This window comes from Theropithecus gelada, chromosome 10 (genome assembly GCF_003255815.1).
Source record: "Theropithecus gelada isolate Dixy chromosome 10, Tgel_1.0, whole genome shotgun sequence".
NCBI classification, from domain to species: Eukaryota; Metazoa; Chordata; class Mammalia; order Primates; family Cercopithecidae; genus Theropithecus; species Theropithecus gelada.
In genome coordinates, this window is record NC_037678.1 from 31843653 (window position 1) to 31857224 (window position 13572).

The following is a 13572-nucleotide window of genomic DNA, read 5'->3' on the forward strand; positions in this document are numbered from 1 at the left end:
GAAGGGTTGTGTTAAGTGATTCCAAAAATTGACTGTGTATATTTTCTCAAGGGAAGTTATTGTATATTATTTTAGCCGGGAACATCTCTTGCACACAATTAATTACCAATCAGAAGTGAAGTGAAAATCAGGATTTGTCCCCCAGCCCACCTGGCGGATCTGACGCTGCCCCAGGCGCAGCCCGTGCGGGCGGGCGCTCTTCTTTCGGGCCAGGCACAAGGAGCCTTTGAGAGGCTGCAGGAGGAAGCCCGGCTTGAGGCCGTTCCTGTTTTGTCTCGCTGGAATTCAAAGATATTTGTTAATCCTTTCCCCCCACTTGAGTTGAGAAGGCCTGGAACGATGTTTCACAAGCTGTGCCCTGTAGAGCTCCTGGGGAAACTTGCTCAAAAGAATGACTTCTCCAGGAGGGAACTAATATTTGCTTATTTTCCCCCCACCTAACTTCCCAAGGGAAGGCTAATCTGTAGAAACACAGAAACTTTGGAGGCCAATAAAATTGCAAGCAAGAGAAGGGAGATTGTTTCATTGTTGCTACCATGAAGGAGAGTTTGTTTTTACTGGATTTCTTTTTCCCTTCAGGAAGGCTCTGGGTAAGAGTCCTGATAGATTATTCCTGCACCCCTGGTTCTGGCTTTCCCCCCATTGTTTCAATTGCCCTGTTAATCACTATGATCTCAGTCAAGGTCAGTGCTGCTGTTTCATGTACTCGTGCCCTGCCTGCCCTCCTCTGCCGCGGATTCCCATGAGGATGTGTGTGGCCCTATGACCACCCTTCCGTGTCACCAATCACACGGAGTAGCCCTGAGGCCAGAGTGGGGTGTCGGCAGGGAGGCGGCACTTGGCATTTCCCAGCCTCTTCTTGGATGCCTGGGGTCCTCTTTGCGGGGTTTGGTGAGGTTCTGCTGGGGTGAGAGCGCTCGGCAGCCCCAACTGTGTCTGCTCACAGGCGAAGCATTTATGAGGCAGCTGGATCCCATAACAGAAACAGGGAAACCAGAGGCAGAAATGACATTACCGAGTGGCTTAGGGCACGGCCCTTGGGCGTGCTAAGTCAGGGTTGGGGTAGCAAAGTATCATAGAGGGAACTGAAATGCTTTTCAGTGCACCATGGCAGCGAACTGGATGGGAATCTTCCGGCCGGGAGAAGTCCAGACAGGGGGAAAAAAGTGTAGACAAGGAAAAGGAGTGAAAGACTGGACCTGGAGGGTGGGGCCTCATTCCCAGGAGAGTGGGCCCTGCCCCAGCAGCTTCCAGATGGAGCCTTCAGGGACCTGGAGAGGGCAGGACCAGCCCCTCCACCCTCCCTGCCCTTCACCCTCAAGTTCACCTTCAGGGCTGTCTTCTTGCTTACTAAGGCCTGGGAGAGTTGAATTCCAAAGCAGAGGAGGATGACTGGAGAAACGGATGCCTGGTTGAGGGTTCAGCATCGGAATCCCTCCGTAACCTCCCAGAAGCAGAAGGGGTGGTGTCCAAGGGTTCCCAGGCCCCTCCAGCGATGAGGAGCCCAGACCCTACAACATGCCTTTGCCCCCTCCACACCTTTCCTGCTGACAGCCCCACCCCACGCTCCTCCCCATCTCACCCGCGTGTGTGTGTGTGTGTGTGTGTGTGTGTGTGTGTGTGTGTGTGCGCGCGCCCCCCCACCCCCAGACCTCCCGAGACAGCTCTGGCAACCCCATCTGCCAGGGGTCAAGTGAAATTCCTCTGGCATTAGCATTTTTCACATGGAAACGTTCCTTTCTTTTCAGTAGTTATGGTCATCAGCGAGCCCTCTTAAAAGGGATCAGGTGTCCTGCTTTTGTTAAAATGACGTTGTCTCCTAACTCTCAGAGAAGAGGAAAACTGTCTGTCCCCAGCCGGCATGCTGGGGCACAGACCACTGAAGCCAGGGCTTTGGGCTCTTGGGGGTTCTGGAGGCTGGAGGGAGGGAGAAGGGGGAGCAGGACAGCGTGCTCTGTGTGCATAGTGCTCCAGGGACTCCGTGTCAGGAACGGCTGTGTGCCCACAGCAGGCTCCAGGGCCGTGCAGAGGAGAAAGGAGTCCCTGGGGCAGAGATGCAGGTCTGCCTCTCATCCTGAGCGCTTTCTGGTGCTGCAGGCAGACGTGTTTCTTATCTGAGATGTGGCAGACATTTAGAATTGTTGCTCAGAACTGTCTCATCTTAAACCTCTTAACCAGAAACTACAGAACCATTGCTCCAGGGGAAATACAGGCCTGTGAGAGCTTCTGTTTGCAACATTTCATTCACTAATCCATACATAACCTTGTTGTGTGTCTGTTTCTGTTGAAATATACTTTAATATATATTATTGCTTCTTTAATGTTGTATTCACGACCAGCAACACCATAAATCTTGCCTGAACGCAGCTCATCTAACACACATATTTAACACACATATTTTCCCTCTACAGCTCATTGCAGCCTTTTTTTTTTTTTTTTCTTGAGATGGAGTCTCACTTTGTTGCTAGACTGCAGTGCAGTGGCGAGTTCAAGCGGTTCTCCTGCCTCAGCCTCCCAAGTAGCTGAGACTACAGGTGCCCGCCACCACACCCAGCTAATTTTTGTATTTTTAGTAGAGACGGGGTTTCACCATGTTGGCCAGGATGGTCTCAAACTCTTGACCTTGTGATCTGCCCTCCTCGGCCTCCCAAAGTGCTGGGATTACAGGCATGAGCCACTGCACCTGGCCTTTTTTCTTTTTTTTAAGAGATGGGGATCTTGTTCTGTCACCCAGGCTGGAGAGCAGTGGCATGATCACAGGTCACTGCAACCTTGACCTCCTGGGCTTAAGTGATTCCCCACCTCAGCCTCCCAAGTAGCTGGGACCACAGGCTCACGCCACCACATCTGGCTCATCACAGCCTCCTTGTGCTTAGGAACACTAGACAGCCCTCAGGGTCTTTACCTATAGAGATGTCAGAGGCACTTAAACCAGAGCAACTCCATCTTGAATAGGGGCTAGGTAAAATAAGGCTGAGACTTACCGGGCTGCATTCTCAGACAGTTAGGCATTCCTTTTTTTTTTTTTTTTTTTTTTTTTTGAGACGGAGTCCCACTCGGTTGCCCAGGCTGGGGTGCAATGGCGCGATCTTGGCTCACTGCAACTACCACCACCCAGGTTCAAGCAATTCTCCTACCTTAGTCTCCTGAGTAGCTGGGACTACAGGTGTGCGTGACCACGCCCAGCTAAATTTTGTATTTTTAGTAGAGATGGGGTTTCACCATGTTGCCCAGGCTGGTCTCGAACTCCTGGCCTCAGGTAATCCACCCACCATAGCCTCCCAGAGTCCTGGGATTACAGGTGTGAGCCACCGCGCCTGGCCCCCTGGTTAGGCATTCTAAGTCACAGGATGAGATAGGAGGTCACTGCAAGATACAGGTCATAAAGACCTTGCTGATAAAACAGGTGGCGGTAAAGAAGCCGGCTAAAAAGTCATCAAAACCAAGATGATGACGAGAATGACCTCTGGTCATTCTCACTGCTACTCTCACAAACTGTCAACAATTTGACAGTTTACAAATGCCACGGCAATGTCAGGAAGTTACTCTGTATGGTCTAAAAAAGGGAGGCATGAATAACCCACCCCTTGTTTAGCATATAATCAAGAAGTAACCATAAAAATAAGCAATCAAGGCCGGGTTCAGTGGCTCATGCCTGTAATCCCAGCACTTTGGGAGGCCGAGGCCGGCGGATCACAAGGTCAGGAGATCAAGACCATCCTGGCCAACATGGTGAAATCCCGTCTACTAAAATGCAAAAAAATTAGTTGGGTGTGGTGGCGCACACCTGTAGTCCCAGCTATTCGGGAGGCTGAGGTAGGGGAATTGCTTGAACCTGGGAGGTGGAGGTTGCAGTGAGCTGAGATCGTGCCACTGCACTCCAGCCTGGCAATAGAGCAAGACTCCATCTCAAATTAAAAAAAAAAAAAAAGAAAGCAACCAGCATCCCTCAGGGCTGCTCTGACCATAGAGCAGCCATTCTTCATTCCTTCACTTTCTTAATAAACTTGCTTTCACTTTACTCTGTGGACTCACCCCTAATTCTTTCTTCCTTGAGATCCAAGAACCCTCTCTTGGGGTCTGAACTGAGACCACTTTCCGGTAACACGGACAGCAGGGCAATGGCCAGAGGCCAAATGAGACAGTCAGTAGTGTGTGGAGGCAGCGGCAGGTGCCCAGGGGCATCCCCGGCCCACCCCCAGAGCCTGGCCTAACATCCAGGCCTCACAGGCTTCAGGCCAGGACCCCACCAGCAACCCCCCACCCCCAAGCACCCCAGGTGTGTATGGGTGGGTGGGGCCTCCCGTCAGCACACACGGGGGCCTGTCACACCCCTGCTGCACACAGCCTCTGCACCCTGGACTGCATGCTGAAGCCTGGGCATCAGAGCCATGGGCTGGCCTTGGCAGGATGCATCTCCCAGCGACGGTGTAGTCACTTCTCCTGTCCTCCCCTGGCTCTGATGACACTGTGAAGCAGCAAACCAGGCTCCTGAAGGGACCTCTAAAGATACGGTGTGTGCAGGGACCCCGCCTGGGGTGAGAGCAGCTGGAGCTCTGGCCGTGATCATCTCAGGCTGCCCAGGTAAAGGTATTTCCCCAACAGCCCTGGCCACAGCCAGCCTTCTTCCCTGCCCACCAGTCTCATGGCCCTCCAGCCTTCCCTCCTGCCACCTGGGCCAGGGCCAAGAGTCTTGGAGGGAGGTTCTCATTGCTACCAGGTGACCCCTGCTCCTGTCTCTGGCATGGAGGAAAGTCACCCTTGCTATCAATTTAACACATTATAGATCATGCTTGTTCCCATTCCCACCACCTGGACATCCTCCTCTCCTGGACCCTATGGCCTGTGTGTGGGGTGCATCTGCAGGAATAGACCTTGCCTCCCTGGAGTACTCCTTGGCTTACAGCCTCATCCTCCCTGGGGTCTGCTACCCTACTGACCTGAGCGTGCACACTGCTGACCTCCTGGCCCACTGTTTAGGAAGATCGTTCCTCTCTAAGCCTCCTGTTTCCCTGCAAATACTCTAGAGCAGGGGTCCCCAACCCCTGGGGTCACAGGAATGGGCCACACTGGCAGGTGAGAGGCAGGCAAGCAAATGAAGCTTCATCTGTATTTACAGCCGCTCCTCATTGCTCGAATTACCCCCTGAGCTCTGCCTCCCATCACATCAGCAGTGACATTATATTCTCATAGGACCGCAAACCCTACTGTGAACTGTGCATGTGGGGGATCCAGGCTGTGTGCGCATGAGAATCTAATGCCTGCTGATCTGTCACTGTCTCCCATTGCCCCCAGATGGGACCATCTAGTTGCAGGAAAACAAGCCCAGGCTCCCACTGAGTCTACATTATGGTGAATTGTAGAGTTATTTCATTATATATTACAACATAATAATAATATTATAATGATAATATAATAATAATACAAGTAAAGTGCACAATAAATGTAATGCACTTGAATCGTCACAAAACCACCACTCCACCCTTGGTCTGTGGAAAAACTATGTTCCCCAAAACCAGTCCCTGGTGCCAAAATGCTGGGGACCGCTGCTCTAAGGCATAGCAGTCTTTAACCTTTTGGGGCACCATGGAGCCTTACGTAGCCTGATGAGCTCCATGGACCCCTTAGAACTGCTGACGCGTGTCGCTTACATTCAGAGACGGAGGAAATGCTAAACCTTAGTGAAAATAAAGATGTATTTTCTTCCATCCAAGCTCCTGAATGCCCTGAATGTCAACCATGGGGACCTTGGGGAAGCTGGACAGGGATGTACGTACAGATTGACAGTTCAGAGTTGCCACCAGGGAGAAGCATTTGCAAAGCACAGGTTCTGCAAACGGGGTCTACCTCCTCCATCCCCCAAGCCTGTCTTCTGCTTCACTTTGCCAAGACTCTGCCTTGCCCCAGTGTTGGAGCAGGATGCCAGATGGCAAGATGGGTTTATGGGCTGGGTCTTCTCTTTGGTCAGGAGAGAGCCCATGGCAGCTGTAGGAACTTTGACGGGCAAGGGGCAGGGCGAAGTGAACCTGTAGCATGAAAGTATGTGAACGCTATGTCATGGAGGGCACCCCAGGCCATGTCCAGGCCAGCTTCACCCTGTCTCTGGGAGAAGGGAGCCTGGTCAGAGCTGAGGAGGCTCCAGGGCACCAGGCCTTGTCCCTCTTGGGCCTGGGCATGATGCTCCCCAATGGTATGCGCCAGTCTTGGGACCACTGCTGCCGACTGTGTGTCTTCCTCCAGGGTGCAGAATCCCTTGCCAAGCTAGGTGTGCCGATGCCAGCCCCTAGACCTCGAGGCTCCCTTCCTGATGGAGTACTGCCATTTGGAAAGGGTAACTTTGGTGGTCACTTTTAAAAATCATGGTAAAATATACATAACATACAATTTACCATTCTTTCTAACCATTTTAAAGTGTACAGTTCTGTAGTATGAAGAACATTAACATCATTGCACAACCAGCACCACTGCCCATTTCCAGAAGGTCTTCATCTTCCTAAACTGTAATTCCGTGCCCATTAAACTCCCCATGTCTTCTTCTCCCAGCCCCCGGCAACCACAATTTTACTTTCTGTCTCTGGGAATTTGATGACTCACATAATTGGAGTCGTGCAATTCTTGTGTCCGGTTGGTTTTACTCAGCAGAATGTCATTTCATCCACGTTGTGGCCTCTGTCAGAAGTTCCTTCCTGTCCAAGGCTGAGTGATGCTCCGTGGCAGGTTTACACCACATTTGGTTTTCCTGCCCATCCGTGGAGAGGTACTGGGTGGGTCCATCCTTTTGGCTTTGGGAATGATGCTGCTGTGAATGAGGCAGTTAGAAGGGGGCTTTTAGAAGTGTGAAACCTGCCTCCGGGAATTTTAATTTCAGCTCCCACAAACGAGTGAAGTTAGTCCTTCTGTGCCTGGCTTATTTCACTTAACACAATGATCTCCAATTACATCCATGCTGTTGCAAATGACAGGATCTCACTCCATTTTCATGGCTTGGTAGCACTCCATGGTGTATCTGTACCACACTGGCTTCATTCATTCGTCTGTTGATGTTCGATACCTTATTATTGACTGTAGTCACCCTGCTGTGTAATAGATCTCTTTTCTTTTTTATTGATATTTCAGAGTTGTACATATTTTGGGGCACATGATATTTTGATACATGTATATAACATATAATGTTCTAATCAGGGTCATTGGGATGTCCATCTCCTCAAACATTTGTTTTTTCTTTGTGTTGGGAACATTCCAATTCTAGTTATTTTGAAATATACAGGCCAGGCGCGGTGGCTCATGCCTGTAATTCCAGCACTTTGGGGGACTGAGGCAGGTGGATCACCTGAGATCAGGAGTTCAAGACCAGCCTGGCCAACATGGAAACCCCGTCTCTACAAAAATGCAAAAATTAGCTGGGCGCGGTGGCAGGTGCCTGTAATCCCAGCTACTCGGGAGGCTAAGGCAGGAGAATCTCTTAAACCTGGGAGACAGAGGTTGCAGTCAGCTCAGATCATGCCACTGCACTCCAGCCTGGGTGACAGAGCGAGACCCCATCTCAAAACAAAACAAAACAACCCCAGAAATATACAATACATTATTGTTAACTATAACTTTCCTACTCTACTTTCAAATACTAGGACTTATTCCTTCTAACTACCTATATTTTTTTTTTATCCCTTGTAATCTCTTTTCTTGTGGGAGGAGTATACACCCTGATGGTGCGGGGGGGAAACCCGCCCCTTGTTGGAACCAGGATTGAATATCACTGCACGGGAGCTGAAAGTTCCCGCCCGGCAACGTCCACCCTTGGCTGTGAAGCAGAGAGCCCAGGGCTGCTGGTTTCCAGCAGTCCTGGCAGAGCACCTCTGAGGAAGCTGGTGAGGGGAGGAGAAGGTGCATTCTGTAGGGAGAAGCATCAGAGTGGGGGCCAGGGACTCTCCTGCGTCTCCTAATTGCCTGACTGTCATGTGGCCGATCAGCGCACTCCCAGCATTACACAGAGCAGTCATCCAAAGACAGGCAGCGCCTCACAGCCCTCGGCTGGAGAGGAGAATGGAGGCTGGAGGCCCCAGAGATTTGGGATAGGAGGAGAAAAGGAAACAGAGGTGTCCCTTCCTGTCTTATGGCAGAGAATCAGTAAAACCACTACTGGAGTTCACCGGCTTCTCTGAATCTTTGTAGAATCTGTCCCACCTCTCGTGCACCGGCAATCCTCTCCAGCTGCGGACACAGTGCCTGTTCAGCAGGGTGTGTGTGAGACTACGGACTCACAGAAGGGGGCTCTGGGAACCCCAGGTTCTCTCCCCTCGCTGAGGACAAGAGACGGGCCCCCACCCCATGTTAATGACGCGGGGCCTGCAGGGACCTTAAGTGGTATTAGCACCGCATGGAACAAGAGAGAAAATTCAGAACCTCCAGCTCGTGATGCGCAACGACCGAGAATGTGGCTGAGAGTGGCCCCCTTGCAAAGGCCTGGGCCCTTTTAACAGGCGCTGGCTGCCCTCTAGTGGAGAAACGAGGACCGGGGGCGGGCGAGCTTACTCAAGGACACTCACCGGGGAACAGCGGTTTGCAGACAGGTGTCGTGTGGAGCAACGCGCACCGTGTTTAGGTATATCTGTGTGTATGCGTGTTATGTGTCAGGTGCTGCGGGCATATGAAATGAATTACAACGTTGTTATGGGCTGGACTGTGTTCCCCCAAATTCACTTGTTGAAGTCCTAAGCCCTGCTCCCTTAGAATCTGGCTGTATTTGGAGACTGGGCCTGTAAAGACCCGAATGAATTAAAATGAGGTCATTAGTGTGGGCCCTAATCCCATAGAATGGGCCGCCTTCTCCTTCTCCTTCTCTCTTCTATAACATCTAAAGTAAGATTTATTTGCATTAAGCTTTCAGAACATTTCCTGCAGCTCAGGTAAAAATAGGTAAGTGTTCCCAGAATATGTCTATGAACTCTAAGTCTAGAGTTCAGAAAGGTATTTCAACTAAAATACATCAGTCCTCACATCAAAATCACTTAGACATTACTGATGTATTTGGAAGCGTTTCCGTATAGATGTTTTAGACTGCTGGCACTCAATGCTTTAGAGGGTCAGGTAAACGCAGTTCTCATTTGTTCAGCAGTGCCTCATTTCCACTACATAAAATTTGGTCTCCAGTTCCACTACCAATGCCTGCTTTACATGAGGTCATACTGTGTTGGTACCACGTAAGGCGATTATATTACGAAAGACCTCTAGACCACCTTGTTCAAATGTAACAGCGGGTTTCAGTAATTCCAGGAGCAAGGGAACTGTCTCCAACAACTCTCAGGTTGATAAATTTGATTTTCCAAGTATTCTCCACAAAAGGGCAGCAGGTGAACCCAAAAAATTGTTCAAAAATGCCCAAGCAAGTGCTCCTTTGATGGATAATCTTAGCAGTTCCAACCATTACCAGCCCATGAAGAGAAGCAGCACATTTCAGTCCACATGAATCTAGGTTGGGCTGAGAAAAAGAAATTGTTTTACTAGTGACAGCAAACGGAGACTCATGATTTCTGTCCCATGGTAGTCCATCACTTTTTTTTTTTTTCTTTTTTTTCTTTGAGACGGAGTCTCTCTGTCGCCCAGGCTGGACTGCAGTGGTGCGATCTCCGCTCACTGCAAGCTCTGCCTCCCAGGTTCATGCCGTTCTCCTGCCTCAGCTTCCCAAGTAGCTGGGACTACAGATGCCTGCCACCAAGCCTGACTTTTTCTGTATTTTTAGTAGAGACGGGGTTTCACAGTGTTAGCCAGGATGGTCTTGATCTCCTGACCTCGTGATCCGCCCGCCTCGGCCTCCCAAAGTGCTGGGATTACAGGCATGTGCCACGGCGCCCGGCCTCTTTTTTTCTTTTTTTTTGTTTTAGAAAGAGTCTCACTTGGTTGCCCAGGCTGGAATGCAGTGGCGTGATCTCGGGGCACTGCAGCATCTGCCTCCCAGGTTCAAGTGATTCTCCTGACTCAGCCTTCTGAGTAGCTGGGACTACAGGCATGTGCCACCATACCTGGCTAATTTTTGTATTTTTAACAGAGATGGGGTTTCACCATGTTAGCCAGGCTGGTCTCAAACTCCTGACCTCAAGTGATCCACCCACTTCAGCCTCCCAAAGTGCTGGGATTACAGGTGAGCCACCATGCCCAGCCAGTCTATCACGTTTTGTTCTGACTTGTAATAGAACCTAAGCTGGACATCATGCTGTGGTTCCCATTCATCTTGAGGTGGTCCCAGGAAAGAATTGTGAGAATTCTTTTACTAGTGATGGCAAACAGAGACTCATGAAGTCCAAAGACCCGGTGACAGAATTCTCCCAGGCAATGAAAATCAACCTTTTCAGCTTTTTAGTCTTTTGCCTGCTGTTCAAAGAGTTGGATGTCCTCTGTCTTTCTAACTGGTTCTGGTGTTTCCTTCAGTTTTGGCTCTGATTGCTTTTGTATGCTGAATAAGACTGTTTTTTAGTAACTGGAGGTATAACCACCCCCTGGTATTGCCAAGTACTTAAATGTGACTTTTTGGTGGGAGTTTTTACGCCTCAGAAGTTCTGCCCTTGGACTCTCCACTAACATTGCACGAACGGCGCTCCAAACCCTCAAATCAGCAAGTGCTGCCCATGACATGGATAATCCTGGAAGCTACGCCATTGTCACCACCACGACCTCCCGGGGGGCCCGGCTGCCCAAGCCTGTGTCGTGGTTCCAAAACGGGAAAGGTTCCCTTGAGTTCCTTGCAGGGTGTGGGATGGGGGTGTGGTTCGCTTCTTCAGTATCCTGTTTCTCCCACTGCTAGGGGAGCATACAGATGGGTAGGCCACGGGGCTCCAACCCCAAGGCAGTGTCTAGAGGTGAATGTTCACAGCTGAAGCCTCAGTTGGCATGTGCTACTGTTTGCTCTTTTAGTTTTGCTGTCTATAGGAAGCTTAGACCCTCTACTTGTTGCGTGGACAGAGGGCTTTGTGTATCCCGGGTTCTTGCCTTGGTGTACCAGAAGAATCAGATCACACATGGGCTTGGAGAATGGGTGCAAGGTTTTATTGAGTGGAAGTAGCTCTCAGCAGATGGGGGAACCAGAAGGTAGATGGTTTTCCCCTGGAGTCGGGCCGCTGGGTGGCCCAGGCACTCCTCCGACTCCCCCCGCCAAACTCCACGTCATTCTGTGGTCAGTGGCATGCTGCTGCCTGTCAGCACATTCCTCTTGCCATTCGGCCACTTGCGTGTCCTTCCGCCAGTGTGTTCCTCTCCACTTCCAGCCGCTCCTGCCTCTGCCTTGCTAGGGTCTGGGTTTTTATAGGTGCAGGATGGGATGTGGCAGCAAAGGTGGTCTTGGAAAATGTAACATTTGGTCAGGAAATGCCTGTCCTCACTTATGTTCGTGGGGGTGGAGGCTTAGGGACCACACCCTCCTCTACCGGGCACTTCCCTTCCCCTCTTCTGTATCATTTAAAGGGACCATGCTCCTCCCTTCTCAGCATTTCCGTATCAGTTCCAGAGCAGTGGATCTGCCATGGTGGCCGGGATGCCCCAGGATTCTGCCTAAGCAGGGTCTGAGACTATCTGGGTGCTAGGCCTCGAACCCCCTCCACTCCTGGGCTCCAGTGACCTGGGGTCAGCGTGAGGCTTGGGATGGGGTGGTTGCCTTCCATGGCACAGCTCTGCCCTTACATCGGTGGTCTTCGGGCTGCATCAGGCAACTGGTGACGGTGTTGCACAGGGCCATGAATCTCCTCATTGTCCAGTAACCCAAGTAGGTTACGACAGCCCTCCATCTCTGGAGAGCTGAGTCCTGACATCTCGACTCCCGGGACAGAGGGAGAGGACAATGGCAATAACGTTGCCCCTACGGTCCACCAGGCCCGTGCCTTGGCAACACACACCAGAAGTCATGGCAGGTGTTCTTATAAGAAGAGATTAGGCCTGTAATCCCAGTGCTTTGGGAGGCCAAAGTGAGAGGATCGCTTGAGCCCAGGAGTTTGAGACTGTGTCCAGAATTGGTTCCTTCTGGTGGGTTCTTGGTCTCGCTGACTTTAAGAATGAAGCTGTACACCCTCCGGGGAGTGTTACAGTTCTTAAAGATGGCGTGTCTGGACTTTGCTCCTTCAGATGTTCAGATGTGTCTAGAGTTTCTTCCTTCCAGTTGGTTCGTAGTCTCGCTTGACTTCAGGAGGGAAGCTGCAGACTTTCACAGTGAATGTTAACGGTAGTGTGAACCCAAAGGCTCATAAAGGTAGTGCGGACCCAAAGAGTGAACAGCAGCAAGATTTATTGTGAAGAGCAAAAGAACAAATCTTCCACAACCTGGAAGCGGACCCCAGCGGGTTGCCACTGCTGGCTCGGGAGTAGCCAGCTTTTTTATTCCCTTATTTGGCCCAACCCACATCCTGCTGATTGGTCCATTTTACAGAGTGCTGATTGGTCCATTTTACAGAGTGCTGACTGGTCCATTTTTACAGAGTGCTGATTGGTTCGTTTTTACAGAGTGCTGATTGGTGTGTTTATAAACCTTTAGCTAGACACAGAGTGCTGATTGGTGCATTTCCTAACCTTAAGCTAGACAGAAAAGTTCTCCAGGTCTCCGCAGGATTAGCTAGACACAGAGTGCCGATTGGTGTGTTTACAAACCTTTAGGTAGACACAGAGCGCTGATTGGTGCATTTTTACAGAGTGCTGATTGGTGCATTTACAAACCTTTAGCTAGATACACAGCACTGATTAGTGTGTTTACAATCCTTTAGCTAGACAGAAAAGTTCTCCAAGTCCCCACCCCACCGAGAAGCCCAGCTGGCTTTACCTCACAAGACTAGCTTGGACAACAAAGTGAGATCCCATTTCTAACAACAACAACAAAAAATAGCCAGGTGTGGTGTTGTGTACCTGTAGTCACAGCTACTCAGAAGGCTGAGGTGGGAGGGTCACTTGAGCCCAGGCAATATAGCAAGACCCTGTCTCTACAAAATATTCAAAAATTAGCCTGGGACTATGCCTGTCGTCCCAGCTACTTGGGAGGCCAAGGTGGGAGGATCACTTGAGCCTTGCAGTGAGCTATGATCATGCCACGGTGCTGCAGCCTGGGTGACAGAGCAAAACTCAGTCTGGAAGGAGAAGAAGAGATTAGGACCCAGACAGGCACAGAGGAAAAGGAAAGACCCAGTGAGAACGCAGGGAGAGAACGGCCATCAACAAGCCAAGGAGAGAGGCCTGAGAACGACCAACCCTTCCAACCTCCAGGACTGTGAGGACTAGGTGTCTGTTGTTTAAGCCGCCCAACCAGTGGTTCATCACGGCAGCCCCGGCAGACGAACACACACACGGATTCTGTCCTTCAGGAGCCAGCATTTGTAGATAAATCACGACTGAATGGCAACGGTGAGCAAAACTCAGTAGCCCTTACCAGCTTCCAAACGCCCAGCGCTTTCTGCGTGCAGCCTCAGGCAGTGGCGCCGGGCGCACAACCATTCCTAGCTCAGGAAACCTAGGGGAAGAGGTTCCGCTGCAGGCCTGGGAGCCCAGCCCATCCCTAAGCCTAAAGACCTAAGCCCCGGGCTTCCCAGGGGAGGGGCACAGCCTTTT

General features: G+C 50.8%; 1 pseudogene; it reads right to left on the reverse strand.

Moving 5' to 3' along the window:
- Positions 1-9097: 9097 nt before the first annotated feature.
- Positions 9098-11795, reverse strand: LOC112632413 (annotated as a pseudogene).
- Positions 11796-13572: the final 1777 nt, after the last annotated feature.